Raw genomic sequence first — 16,145 nt, forward strand, 5'->3', positions numbered from 1 at the left:
GGTGCTATCCCATGTTGAGTTGCAGATAAGTCATTTATATGGAAATAGGCAAATTGACCCCGCCCCTCAGGCCCCTGGGGATCAGACCCATCATTAGTACAACTTTGAATCCCCACCCTATAACGGTTTCAGAAAAGAAGTCGTTTATATGGGAATAGCCAAATTGACCCTTTTTGACCCCGACCCACAGGCTCCTGGTGGTCATACCAATCATTTGTACAATTTTGAATCCCCACCCTAAAAGAATGCTACCATTGCATTATGGGTCCTATCCCATGCTTGGTTTCAGAGAAAAAGTCTTTTATATGGAAATAGCCAAATTGACCCCTTTTGAGCACACCCCTCAGGCCTCCAGGGGGGTCAGCCCTATCGTTAGTACAATTTCGAATCCCCCCCTATAACGTTGCTACCATTGCATTTTGAGTGCTATCTCATGCTTAGTTTCAGAAAAGAAGTCGTTTATATGGAAATAGCCAGATTGACCCCTTTTGGCCCCGCCCCTCAGGCCCCCGGGGTTCAGACTCATCATTTGTACAATTTTGAATCCCTATCCTATAAGGATGCATTATGGGTGCTATCCCATGCTTGGTTTCCCAGAAGAAGTTGTTTATATGGAAATAGCCAAATCGACCCCTTTTGACCCCGCCCCGCAGGCACCCGGGGGGGTCAGCCCCATCATTTGTACAATTCCCCACGCTATAAGAATGCTATCATTGCATTATGGGTGCTATCCAATGCTTAGTTCAGAGAAGTCGTTTTATATGGAAATACCCAAATTGACCCCGCCCATCAGGCACCCGGGGGGTCAGCCTACTCCTTTGTCCAATTTTGAATCCCCGCCCTATAAGGAAAATACCATTGTTTATACGAAATATCCTAATTGACCCCTTTTGGCCCCGCCCCTCAGGCCGCCATGGAGTCAGCCCGACCATTTGTACCATTTTCAGTCCGTAACCCATAAGGATGCTACCAGCGGTTATAGAGAAGAAGTCGATTGTTGACAGACGGACAGACGACGGACGCCATTGTATGGCATAAGCTCACCTTTGTCCTTTGGACCAGGTGAGCTAAAAGTTTATGAACACATTTGATAATTAATACAAAATGCATTTATTAACTCACCTGGTCCAAAGGACCGAGGTGAGCTTATGGGATACCGCAGCGTCCGTCAACAATCGACTTCTTCTCCATAACCGCTGGTCGGATTTCAACAAAATTTAACTGGTAGCATCCTTATGGGCTACTAACTGAAAATTGTACAAATGATGGGGCTGAGGGGCCTGAGGGGCGGGGCTAAGCATGGGATAACTAAGCATGGGATAACACTCATTATGCAATGGTAGCATCCTTATAGGGCGGGGATTCAAAATTGTACAAATGATGGGACTTACCCCCGGGGGCCTGAGGGGCGGGTCAATTTGGCTATTTCCATATTAACAACTTCTTCACTGAAACTAAGCAAGGGATAACACTCATAATGTTATGGTAGCATCCTTATATGATAGGGATTCGAAATTATACAAACGATAGCGCTGACCCGAAGGGCTGGGTCGATTCGGCTTTTACCATATAAACAACTTCTGTGAAACTAAGCATGTGATAGCACTCGTAATGCAATGGTAGCATCCTTATAGGGCGGGGATTCAAAATTGTATAAATGATGGGGCTGACCCCCGAGGCTTGAGGGGCGGAGCCGAAAAGGTCAATTGGGCTACTATTTTTATATAAATTACTACTTCTCTGAAAATATGTATTGGATAGCACTCATAGTCGTATTGTATCTATAGCATGATCGTTTATAGTTCGGATTCAAATTAAACAAATTGTGGGGTCAATTTTGCTAATTATTCTAATTGCAAGAGTTTTGTTATAATTACGAAACAACCCATCCCCCCTCCCGCAAAAAAAAAAACAGGTGAGCGATAGTGTTTTGTTTTGATTTTATTTAAGCATTAGTTGTCATATTTTTGACATGCATTGGTATGTAACATACATTGGGTGTTCTAGCATAGCCAATGGTGAGCTCACCCAAAGAGCACCACAAAGCTAAAGCTTATGTCATGGCGCGGGGTCCGTCATCCCTCCTTCCGTAAACATTTCCTTTAAATCACTACTAGTCATAGTTTTCTGCATGGATTGTGACCAAATTTGGCCAGACACATCCCTGTATGAAGGGAAACAGAGTTTGTATACCTTTTAGATCTGACCCCCCGGAGGCGGGCCAAATATGGGAAATAGAGGTACATCATTCAAATCGCTGCTTATCATACGGTTCTGCATGGATTATAACTAAATTTGGCCTGAAACATCCTTGGGGAAAGGGGAACAGTTTTCATTAATTTTTACTCTGACCCCCGGGGGCAGGACGGACGGGGCCCAATAGGGGAAATTGAGGTAAATTCATTAAATCGCTACTACTTATAGAATACTGCAAGGATTGTAACCAAATTTGGCCAGTAACATTCTTGAGCAGAAGGAAACAGAGTTTGTATAAAGTTTGGCTCTGATCCCCGGGGCGGGGCCCAATAGAGGAAATAGAGGTAAATCCTTTAAATCGCTACTTGCCATAGAGTTCTACTTAGATTGTACCCAAATCTGGCTAGAAACATCATTGGGGGAAGGGGACACATTTTGTATAGATTTTGACACTGACCCCCGGGGGCAGGAGGGGCGGGGCCCAATTGGGGAAATAGAGGTAAATTCTTAAAATCGCTTCTAGTCGTAGAGCTCTGCATGGATTGTACCCAAATCTGTCTAGAAACATCATTTGGGGAAGGAGAACAGAGCTTGCATAAGTTTTGGCTCTGATCCCCCGGGGGCAGGAGGGTCGGGGCCAAATATGGGAAATAGAGGTAAATCCTTTAAATCGCTACTAGTCATAGAGTATTGCATGGATTGTAACAACATTTGGCCAGAAACAACTTGGAGCGAAATAATAATATTATGCAATCTCTGCTTTGCCTCCTAAATTTATGTTGTTAAAATGAGATTTCTGACTTGATAAACTTAACATTAATGTTGTTTTCTTTTTAGGATCATTGCACCGGAATAGGGGGAGAGCTGTTAAATATATATGACGAGTATCATTACTACAGGAATTCGATGATTTTTTGGTTAAATACACATGGTATGTATTTAGGAATTCTTTTGATCCCTTGCCCTAGTAGCACTATATGTAGTAACCTACTAAACCGACATTCCCATGATATTAGTACTAAAGTTAGACTTGTAATTCAGCCACACTACGATGCTCTACGATACCCTCCGATACAGGATCTATCAACTTCAAATTCAGCATGACCCCTGGTCTAGATTCGGAACATCTCGGGACGTACTAGTAGTCGTTTTGTTTCCGCTATTGCTCAGAAAGTACTGAAGGAATTTGTCTCAAATTTTATATGTAGGCTCCCCTTTTATAATTGAACGGAGTTAGTTTACATGTTCCCTTTTGACCTGTGCATATCTTACAATTTTGATGACAGACAGGGAGCTTTTTTTATTTTTCCCAAAAAGTAATATAGGAATCTACGAGAAAAGCAGAGAATAGACATAATCATTCTTTGATTTAAGATCTCCTTGGGATCTATTGTTTTTCTTCCGGCGTGTTTCTTCCTCCTGAGACAGTAAAATGCATCATCTCCCTCTCTCAATACAATAAATGTAAAATGTGTGATACTTAAGTATTGTTACAACCTTTCGAAAAATAAGATCTCCCTTGGGATCTATTGTTTTTCTTCCGGCGTGTTTCTTCCTCCTGAGACATTATAATGCACCATCTCCCTCTCTCTCCATAAAATAAATGTAAAATGTGTGATACTTAAGTATTGTAACAACCTTTCGAGACAAGGCAGTGTTTCATTTGATTTTAACTCTCTATTTTGAAGGTAAACGAGTTACTGGAAAGTTATGGACAGTCGTACAATATCCGTCTGACATTCCCAATTCGATGCCAATATCATCTGCACCTACTAATGACTCCAACCTGTGTCTTGGTTTAAGTTTTAACAAGACAAGAGGACTACGTGTTGGACCGTGGGAGCCGGTGAGCTGTGATGAAAAGAATGAATTTGCTTGTCAAATGAGGTAGATTAACTGCTTTGTACTTTTTAGTTAATTAGAGTCAGTATTAATCTGCAAGGTAACCTAAGACGAAGTCTCAAGTTACCTTATCTAATTGTCATTTGTCCGTAAACAATTTACATTTTCGAATTCTTCTCCAAAACTACTTACTCAATTCCGTTTGGTTTATTATATTTACGTCATATCACCAACTATATTTAGTGTCATTTAAGGACTTCCGTGTTGGTTTTGTTTTGGGAGATGTAGTATACGGTTGACCAAAAGTCATCATGCACCGTTCGTCTTGCGTTGCCATGCATAAAATTTTCATTCAAATGACTTTTTCTCAATAAGTGTAAGACCAAGAGTACTCATATTTGGCTTGTTGCATACTGAAATAAAGGGCTACCAAAGTTGTGAAAATGACCCTTGACCTATTTTCAAGTTCACAGGGGTCAAATAGGCTAAAATCTTTGAACGACTTTTTCTAAATAACAGAAAGGTCCATGCTACTCATATTTGGGCTGTGGTATGCTGGGATGAAGGGCTACCAAAGTTGTGAAAATGAATGACCTCGACTTCTTTTCAAATGGACTAAAATCTTTGAAAGACTTCTAACGCACCGAAAGGTCAAGGGTACTCATATTTTGGCGTGTAGCATACTAGTATGAAGGGCTCAAATAAGCTAAAATCTTTGAACGACTTTTTGTGTTTACCTAATAGGTCAAATAGGCTAAAATCTTTGACAGACTTCTTCTCAATAACTGTAAGGCCCTGAGTACTCATATTTGGCCTGTAGCATGCTGGTATGAAGGGCTACCATTTGTGAAAATGAATGACGTCGATCGTCTTAAAGATCACAGGGGTCAATAAGGCTAAAATCTTTTAACTATTTCTTCTAACCCGCCGAAAGACCTAATGTATTTAGATTTAACCTGTAGCATGTTGGGATAAAGGTCTACCAAAATTGTTAAAGTACTTTCAATGTCACGAGGTTCAAATAGGCTAAAACATTTGAATGACATCTTTTAACTTACTGAAAGGCCCATGGTATTCATACTTAGCAAGTAGCATGCGGAGATAAAGGACTACCAAAGTTGTGAAAAATAATTACCTTGATTTTCGTTCAAGTTCACAGGGGTCAAATATTCTAAAATCTTGAATTTTGAACTTCTCAAGTTCTACCTGTGCGATTTTGCTGGAACTTGCCTGAAATGATCATGGTCCCAACAAAGTGTTGTTATTCGTCGGGTCGATCCGAAATCCAAGATGGCCACCACAGTCGCCAATTTGAAAACATATTTTGAACTTTATTGTCATGACCAAGTATTTTATTTTTTGGATCGATCTGGAATCCCAATGTGAGCGCCACACGCGCCATCTTGAAAAGATAGTTTGAACGTCTTCAGTTCTACTAGTACGCTTTGACTCAAACTTGCCTAAAATGTTCCTGACATGGTCCCGACGAAGTGTGGTTATTTTCGGGTTGATCCGAAATCCAAGATGGCCGTCACAGCCGCTATCTTGAAAACACATTTTGAACTTCTTCTCAAGTAGTTCGACCGATGCGATTTGGCTAAAACTTGCCTGGAATCAATCTGATTAAAACACAGATCCTTATAACCACTCCGTAAATAGATCTGACAATATCCCATTAGGGATCACGTCCAGATGACCTTTATACCACGTGGACTTCAGATCAAACAATTAGTTTTTGGTGTGCTCTTTGGGCGAGACGACTACGTACACATAATTCTGACGTATTTTTCAAACAATTTTGTCCCCTGAAATTCATTGTCAAAATTTTGCAAGCAGCAATTTCATTGATCATTTCCAAAAGTCATCTGGACATGACCCCTAATGGGATTTCTCGAACCCTTTTATCAAACGTAGTAACAATAAGGATTTTTATTTTAATCAGTTAGCCAGGATGACCCTGATATGATGTTACATCTCTGGTTGATCCCAAATCGACGATGGCTACCAAGACACCGTATCTAATTAATTTCCTATACGGCTATTAACAAAATTAAGCAAGTGTTTTTACAAGATGGCTGTCTTTCGTTGACAGCGTTCAGGCGTTGGCAGGATGTAGTAGTGCAGTTATATCTGCTTTTCTTGTCACTGCCATGGAACGAGGCACTGAAGGCAGAGCTGTTCTGCAGGGTGTTGCGTCACAAATAGGGACAGTCAAATTTCTTCTGATTACCCACTTTTTAGCTGATGTTGTTGGTTACATAGGCACATATTGAAGCTGCCATCTTGTCAATTGAGTCAATTCGCAGCTACCCTGGTCCTTACACCAAAGATATCATGACAGTGACTTTGTCCTGTATCAAGGTCATGATTTCAAAAATAAGCAGAACTACCAACACCAGTTCAAGACAGCTAGTGACGCCTGTATAGATGAGTTGGTGTCAAAATTGACCTATGTTTTTCCAGACAATAATCTCATGGAAGACTTTCAAGTTCTGGTTCCCAAATACAGTGCTCTTCTGTCATCATATGAGGCAACTGAAAAAAATCAGATCACTTTGTGAAAGATACAGTGGGTGCATTGACAAGGAAGCTCTTATGGGTGAATGGCAGTTGTTCTCGCATGTCATCCACAATTCGAACTATTGCAACCTAGATATGAAAGGATGCCTGAAATTGGTTTTGCATCCAAACAGGCAGACTTATCCAAACCTTTTTGTCTTGGCTGCAATTGGCGTGGTCTTACCCGTGACCTCTGTCAATTGTGAGCGAGGGATATATGCATACAATGCAGTAAAGACATATGGGCGCAATACGTTGTCCATTGATAGCATGGACAATTTGATGACCCTCTATCTGGAATCTCCGAGCCTTGCTGCCTTTGACTTTGAGTCGGGATTCCAGATATGGTCTCAACAAAGGTAAAGGAAAACCTTTGGAAAGTTAGTGAATGATGCCAACAAACTGAAACTAAGTATGTGTGACATCAGGCTTTATGAATAAAATGACATTATTTAGTTATTTTTATGCTTTCACTTAAAATATATATTTGCTTATTCAAAATTCTTATTTGCTAAAGAGAAAAACCAGTTTAGCAACTTTTGCTAAGCAGATCAGAGAGTAAGCGTGAGCCCAGCCAAGGTAGTCAGATGACTATTAAGGCCCTTGGACCTCTTGTAATAGTGTTATATCACTGAAACATGCCGCTTAGAACACCAAGCAACACACCCCACTTGCCACCTTATACTGACCGTATCTCGTCTAATAATTGTCTATGCAGATTGAACAAATAATGTTCAAAAATGAGTTTTCCCAATGGAAATTATAGTAAATGTGACCCCTCTTAAAAATCTTAGTTTGTTTGATTGATTGATTAATTAACGGCCTATTAACAGCCTGGTCATGTAAAGACGGCCTCCCATGTATGCAGTTTGTTGCGTGTATGTGTGCGAGGTGCGTGTTTTAGAAGACTGCGGTATGTTTGTGTTGTGTCTTCTTGTATAGTGGAACTGTTGCCCTTTTTATAGTGCTATATCACTGAAGCATGCCGCCGAAGACACCAAGCAACACACCCCACCCGGTCATATTATACTGACAACGGGCGAACCATATTTTCATTTTTTGTTTTGAACCACATTCCTCATGAAATACATAATGGATTGTGTCCTATTAACAGCCAGGGGTCATGTTAGGACGGCCTCCCATGTATGCAGTTTGCAGCATGTGTGAAGTGCGAGGTGCGTGTTTTAGACGACTGCGGTATGTTCGTGTTGTGTCTTCTTGTTGTGGATCTGTTGACCCGTCTTATTGGCCTCGTGTATTTTGAAGATTTGTGCAAAAATTCGCGGAGTTTGCTGAAACAGTTCTTGAGAAGACGTCGAAAATCTAAATTGTTTAGACACACACGAACACAAGAGTTCCACTATTAAAATCTACAAACACATACACGTAATACTAGCATAAAGTGTTATCTTCTTTCTGCTTCTTTTTCAGATATGTTGTTATTCAAATTTTCCTAAGATATATATAAGTATAACTTGTCTAATCCGAATCCATGTAATTCTGTTGTCATTGTATGATCGTTTATTTCTTGGTAGGAATGCAAACCTGTGTAATCTGGAAATCTGTCTATAAAAGCCATATATGCTGATGAGATTGACATCCGGTGTCGACAAGTTACACTATATTTGCATGTATATTGAGTTGTGTCTTTCAAATTAAATACAATAAAGATGCTACACCGCTGAAGAGTGACATTTTTTCTCTACTAAAATAGGAGTAGACAAATTGTATTTAATCTTCTGTTACAAAATTTACTTATTTAACCCATTAATAACATTGAAAAGTTTGAGCTTCTTATTTCAATTCAAGAAAAAATATTAAAAATTATTACATTGTGATTGCGCCCGAAAAACAAATCCACGGCATTATGTCCGATATGGAATAAAACACTGAATGCGCATGTACCAAAAGCAAAATAAAAGTATATTTGTGTTATATATATACACGATTAAAGATCCTTATTTTTCAAATGAGTATCTTCTATGCTCTGTCGGCGGTGAAGCATCTTTAACAGAAGACTTTATACGATTGACTTCTAAAATAATTGCCTGAACACTTTTTTGCCGTTTTAGACCTGCTGATCATTGGACCTGACGCAACACCATTGAGGAGGTGACAAACTGAAAGAGATTATTTCTCAACCTGATTTAAATGAACAGTACCTTTCTGAAACAAAACAAAAATACAAAAAACAACAATAGCATAAAAGATATGTACAGATGGCTTTAGATGAGTTAAGAACACCAAACAAATGCATTATTTCTTGCGTATCCTATGTTACCAATAAAGATTCCTTTGACCATTTTGCCGTCTGGCGCAATGATAGTCAACTATACCTAATGCGCGGTAATTAGGACGACGGCGGGAAGCAGCAGACCACCTGCGTTATGAAAATTAACATCTGTTTTCTTTTAATTAATTTTCAGAAGGTGATGATGCGTTTATATTGACTTATTTAAACTTAATAAACAGTAATATAATAACTTTTGCGACTCTACAAAATTATCAATCTCGTTTTACGTTCCCATTTTAAGAAAAATCAAAGCCGTTTCGGAAAGGCAGTGGGCTTTTAACCACTTACCATATTTCAACTCGTGCATTCGGTGGCTCAATTACCGATCTGTTACCTAGAACTATTAATTATATTGTTAATACATTTTAAAATGTCCTTTATCAAAGTCAATAAGACCGCTTTCCCCTGGATAGTTTGGTCTTGTGGTCTAGATTAGGGTTGGTATTTGCGTAGTCACATAACGGTCTTTATGAGTACAGTAATGTTAGTTGTTGTATTAAAAAGAGTGTTTACCATTTCCTTTTCAAATGATGAAAAACTGTCATATTTCCAGAGCTGAATGTTTCTCACCTTTGTACGTATTTCGATTAACATTGTTTAGACAGGATAAGTTTGTTAGTATATATGTAATTTCCTCAATATCATTGTCTGCTGATATGAGTTTTCATCAATATAAATGTTAACGCGCTTCATGTTGAATTTGCCTCTGTTCAGCTGGCATTCATATTGGCTATGAATACCAACTGAAAGACGTTCAATGCTTATGTATTTACATTTTGAGTGTTTCACTATATGAATCAACCAACTGACGAAAGCAAACATTTGCCCATGAAAACACTTTGAATACACTATTAATACAAATATTCGTGTGCATCGATCAGCTGATTTCAAACATCACTTCATTCATATCAATAATAAAAAATAGTCCCCCACAATATTTTAATGTATAATCTTTAATGTGTTGTTTCTTGATATGGAATCAACTAAGGTTTACTGTAATATGTCAATCAAATCATATTTTAACTATATTTTTCGTTTATTGTTTGTCGTTTGCAAAGAAAGGTCAACCGGAAGGTTTGTTTGATTTATTAACGTCCTATCAACAGCTATGGTCATGTAAGGACGGCCTCCCATGTATGTGGTGTTTTGCGTGTATGTTGTGCGAGGTGCGTGGTTTGGGAGACTGCGGTATATTCATGTTGTGTCTTCTTGTATAGTGGAACTGTTGCCCTTTTTATAGTGCTATATCACTGAAGCTTAGTAGTGTTAACAATGGAGCGGATCTTTAATTAGTACCTGTGTGATTTCGAATTACCCGAGATGTAATTCATGAACGTTCCACCCGGTGCTTGTCTTACATTCATGAATTTCTCGTGGACATTTCTATTGGATTTTGATAATAAATGTTTGTTTCCGTAATTACTCAGACAGGACTAAAGGTATCTTTCTTTAAGCTGAAAAGATAAATTTTGTATCACATTTGGATACAATTGTTAAAAAATCATTTCGAAATTTCCAATGGGTACATTCTGTATTTAGGATATGTTTATTTTCATATTTCTACAATATACTGAATTTTCTAAAGCATACTGTTATGAATGCGAGTATTTAAACGTATTATTTACAAATTAAACTTTTTTTTACATTTTTCATTGAATTACAGTGTAAGAAATAGTATACATTTGAAATATTATTATGTTTTATATTATTTTGATTTATTTTATATAAATAAAAAATACATTAATTGTTTGATGCACTTGTCCGACAAAAAATATTTTTCTAGTTTGATGTTGCTTCGGAATATTTATCTTAACGCATATTTAGAGAATATGAGGAAGAGGAATGAAGAGGAATGCACACTTGGAATTGTTCGATTAATTAAACGTCATATTAACAGCCAGGGTCATGTAAGGACGGCCTCCCATGTATGCGATGTGACCCCTTAAAGCATGTTGTCAGATCCTCTATTGTACGGAGTTGTTATAAGGATCTGTATTTTAATAAGATTGTTTCGTATATAGCTCACATATATAGTATCAATTGTATTTGAAATGTGCTCGATAGTTGATAAATTCCACAATTTGGTCTCTAAATAACAAATTTCTAGAATTATACCAATCTGATTTAAATAGAGATCCTTATTATCAGTATGTTTGATAAGAGGACGGATTGGTTATAAGACAATCTATTTTAATCATGTGGCACCCTGGTAAATGAGAATGTTTATTTATTATTTAATATGTTATTAATTTATTATATTAATTGAATTTGTCAGTGTTTTGTATTTCTTTCCGTAAGTCCGCGTTTACTTTCGGTTTCGTCGCGTGTAAGTTTGTATGTAGAATAGTGGATAGTAGGCATCGGTTAGGCATACTGGACATGGTATGCATATAGTATATATGTACATGTTACGGACATTGACCACTTGACCTCGACATGCGCGTTAACTCTTTCTTTCCTTTCCCGCCTCTTCATTTCTTTTCTTCACTTCTATTTGGGATTCTTGATAGACAGGACGATTATCTTTGTCGACGTTGCTATAACAGATTTTTTATGAACGTCCCCTGTGCCATACACGGGGTAAGTGAATAATGGTTTTACTTCACAAATACGTTTAGGCTAATATAAATTATTGGAATATCTAATTCAATCTTTCTAAATCAGTAAATTATCTATTTTTCATATATCAGTAACTTTTTATATATTTTCCTCGGTCGATCATTGCCGATCGAGTATGATAATTTTGTATTATTTGGTCGTGGTATGTAGTGTATAAGTTGTTGTTTGATAATAATATCAAACATCCATTTAATTTTACTCGTAATTTGATATTTGTATTTGGTGTGGAGATGTGTGAAATTGTTCGATAATAATATGAATTCTCCGAATCTAAATGAGAGTTTTGTAAGTGTGAGTGTAATCACTTAGACCGCGTTCGATTGTGTGTTAATTCGTGTTATTTGTACATTTTATAGGAACTGATTAGAACCAGAAATCCTACAATAAAAGATGCTAAAGAAATCAATATCTTCCGGGTCGTATGTTGAAGCCGGCCCTCCAAGCGGAACCCGCTGAAACCCCCAATTTTACAATGGCGCCCATGTACGGTTTGGAGCGAACCGGCCCGTCTTACGTCACCGAAGTCATCAATGTTTGATGTATGTGTGTCATCTGTGTTGGTGTTGTTAAGCCTATCCGGGGTTAAAGACGGAATCGACTTTAAAATATTTACTTAACAAGAAAGATAACTCTTACTAAAATAAATAATTTTGCTGAAGCTTATTTCCTAAGGTTATCTCCCTTTACCCTGACTAATAATAAAATTTTGTGATACTTACTCGGCAACTACAAAGATAACTTAATAGAAGAGGCCCATTGGCCTTTAAGGTAACCTGAGTAAAAAAGCACTATAGGAGATTTCAGAAAAGATGGCGTGACGTCACAGAAAGTTTACATCCGGGTCCTCAAAGGTACAAACACACTATGGCGACTAATAAAAACAATAACAGATACGTACATCCCTGCTTCATAATCGATACATTGACAAAAGTTTACACTTTCATACTTGCAAATTCTGATTATGAAATGTTTTTTATCGTTTCACAGGTTACGGATGTTAACATTTTTATATTTTCATTTGTTTATTGCTATCTATACTTGTGTAGATTTAGTGTCGAAGCCACTTATCGAAGCGCTGCCGGGCCATCACGTGCACACGTACCCGATTTTGTTCATACGTAGAAATTCAGGTTGTGAAAAAAGTTGTTATGATTAGATGATTTATTTCAATGTATCATGTTTCTGTTATACGTGAAAAAGCTGTTCACATTACGATATGATATAAACAAAACGTGAACCACCTGACCAGACCACGGCCGCTCGTGAATGGCTTCGTCGCAGGTAGATCACCGCAGGCCACAGCATTGTTCGGGAAATAAATCATATCAATAATTACCAACAATTTTCTGTATTTCGTTATTTAATATGTACATGTTGTTTTAATGGAATGCTCTTGTATCGTAACAAAAATTACGAATAGTAATTAAACTACTGTGTTACACGTACACGTACATGTACATGTATGACTGCCGATCTCGAAAAATACATGGTGAAGTCGTTCAGTTTTCATGCTGCAGATTTCATTTTTATTATTTCATTTTCAGCTGCTTTTATGCCATATACTGCTGTGTTAAGTCTCAAATTGAAGTGATATTACTTTTAGACGATTTGAATACATATTAGGTAGACTTCATTTAAATTGATATAAATTAATGATCGTAGTACTGTAAATGCCGACCAGGATACATATTGCGCACGGCTTCGAGAATCCTAAATACTCAAAGTTTTGTTTAAAAATATGATAAAAAGAACCCACAAACTGACTCATTTGTATGTTATAAACTAAATCCCAAAATTGATGACCACAAATTAACCAGAATACGTAATTTTATGGCACGAAAATGGACGAAATTCGGGTTCTCGGCTGTACTGTAATGGCTGCCGTAGGCTTGGGTGACCTACGAAAGCAAATGTTTAATTTTGCACTAATCACACATCGTAAGGTGTTTTATCAAGTAACACTTCGAAAACAGTCATTGCTTATTATCATATTTTCGAGGACTTTGAATTTAATTTGTAGTTTCAAGTTGATATTTGCAATATATCTGTCAATGGTTATATGTAATGGCGACCGTGTTTTCTCGTAGCGGTCGGAAATGGAGTATAAACAGAGTAAAATATATGAATACCATATGTTTAAATTTGTATATTATTGTAAAATATTTTTATTTACACATATTGAAATTAAAATAACGCAATAGTTCTCAGATTGCCGTACTATCCATTACAATAAAATGTAAACAAACATCGTAAGCGGCTGTGTTCCCTCAATATTTATGTGTGCAGATATAATAGTTGTACCTCTGAGCGCCCGGATGTACCTTTGTGTGACGTCATCGCCATCTTTTCTGAAATCTCCTATTTATAAAATAGCGAAAATACATTATGTCCACTGTTGCTTCAGTGATATAGCACTATAAAAAGGGCAACAGTTCCACTATACAAGAGGACACAACATGAATATACCGCAGTCTCCCAAAACACGCACCTCACACAACATACACGCAACACACCGCATACATGGGAGGCCGTCCTTACATGACCATAGCTGTTAATAGGACGTTAATTAATCAAACAAACCTAAACATTAGAAAAGCTGCAAACTGGACGCTACCAAAACGGAGATATTCTGGTTTTATGCTGAGCCTGGAAGAGGTATATATATGGTGTATTTTTCTGTGGTATACCCTAAAATCGCGATAACAAGCCGCACCTTATTTTCTTTTTAGGTAGGGAATCTAAGGCTTATTTCCATGACCGGCCTATTTTCAATTTTCCTATCTTCCATGGTATTTATACTGTAAGGTATGAGAGGCTTCCATATGAGATCAGCTTACTTTCGAAAGCTTTCATCAGTGTTTAAATTCAAATAAAATCAAAGCAAAAAATATATGAACAAACTTGATAATTAATACAAAATTCATTTTATTTATGTACATAATGAAATAACACCACCACTAAAGAACGTTTTATGAAATTCCGTTAGAAGGAATCTAAGGCTTACTTTCATATGCAACCTGGTTAAAATATAGATCCTTATCATCACTACGTTTTATAACGAATTGGTTATAAGGATATGTATTATTTTAATCAGATTGTTTCATGTGCGGCCTACTTTCTAAACCGGCAATCCAAGGCTTATTTTCGATAGGCTTTTTATTGAGCATCCTCGATACTCCAGGAGTTCCGATCACTTACGATCTCTACACCCCTGGACTATCTCATAGTGAAATTGGAGGCAGCTCAGCAGAAAACATTTGACCAATCACAGGCCAACAAAGATTTCCTTTGAAGACTACAGAGAGAGCGACGCCTAACATCAAAGTCACACAGTCGACCACAGTGTACCGTTATACGACTCTTTTGATGTACATCAAAGGACTGAATTACCTGTTCTGTTCTGTTGCCTCCAGTTTTCAGAGTGTCGAGGATGATTATTGAGGTGTTAGGTTATCATGATTTAAAATGATTTCTTCTACGAGCAAACTTGATATATTCCACAGCGAAATATTAATTTTGTTTGTTTGTTTGATTAATTAACGTCCTATTAACAGCTATGGTCATGTAAGGACGGCCTCCCATGTATGCGGTATGTTGCGTGTATGTTGTGCGAGGTGCGTGTTTTGGAAGACTGTGGTATATTCGTGTTGTGTCTTCTTGTATAGTGGAACTGTTGCCCTTTTTATAGTGCTATATCACTGAAGCATGCCGCCGAAGACACCAAGCAACACGCCCCACCCGGTCACATTATACTGACAACGGGCGAACCAGTCGTCCCACTCCCTGTATGCTGAGCGCTAAGCGGGAGCAGAAACTACCACTTTTATAGACTTTGGTGTGTCTCGGCCAGGGGACAGAACCCAGAGCCTTCCTCACAGGGGCGAACGCTCAACTCAAGGCCAAAAGCGAGGCGGTGCCAAGGGAGGCATTAGGAAAGATAAAGTCAGTTAGGAAGAAGAGAAAAGATAAGATCCTAAATTTAGTCGCCTTTTACGATCATGCAATAGGGGCAGCAGGTACAATTCTAACGCCCTACCTGAAAGTATAGCATACTAACTGATGTACTAATAATATGATTCCAATACTTATCTGTATGTATGTATACCTTGGCATCCGTCCATGATTTAAGTTTCCGGAAAATACGAAAACAGGTATCTAAATGATGTCCCCAATTTCTCGGGCATTTCACTGTGGGGAAATCTACAAAACAAAAATTTAAGTCTAACAAAAATCTATACAACCAATGATTAAATGTGATTAAAATACAGATCCTGATAACTACTCCGTTCAATAGAGGCTCTGACAATATCCCATAAGGGGTCATGTTTGGATGACCTTTTTACCACGTGGACTTCAGATCAAATGCATTTTCTACACATAACTGTGTCAATTGATAACTCTTTTCGTCCCAGTATACTTATACATTTAGCTTTGTTGTGCTCGTTGGGTGAGATGACTATACACGACTAATTATGATAGTTTTTAGGTCACCTGAGACTGAGTCTGAGTATCTGAGAAAATCCCATTAATCAAACTGCTGTCTGCAAAACTTCGACAGTGAATTTCACGGAACGAAATAGTTTGAAAAAACATGTCAGAATTATTTTCGTGTACGTAGTTACCTCGACCAAAGAGC

Source organism: Argopecten irradians, chromosome 13 (genome assembly GCF_041381155.1).
Source record: "Argopecten irradians isolate NY chromosome 13, Ai_NY, whole genome shotgun sequence".
Classification (NCBI taxonomy): domain Eukaryota; kingdom Metazoa; phylum Mollusca; class Bivalvia; order Pectinida; family Pectinidae; genus Argopecten; species Argopecten irradians.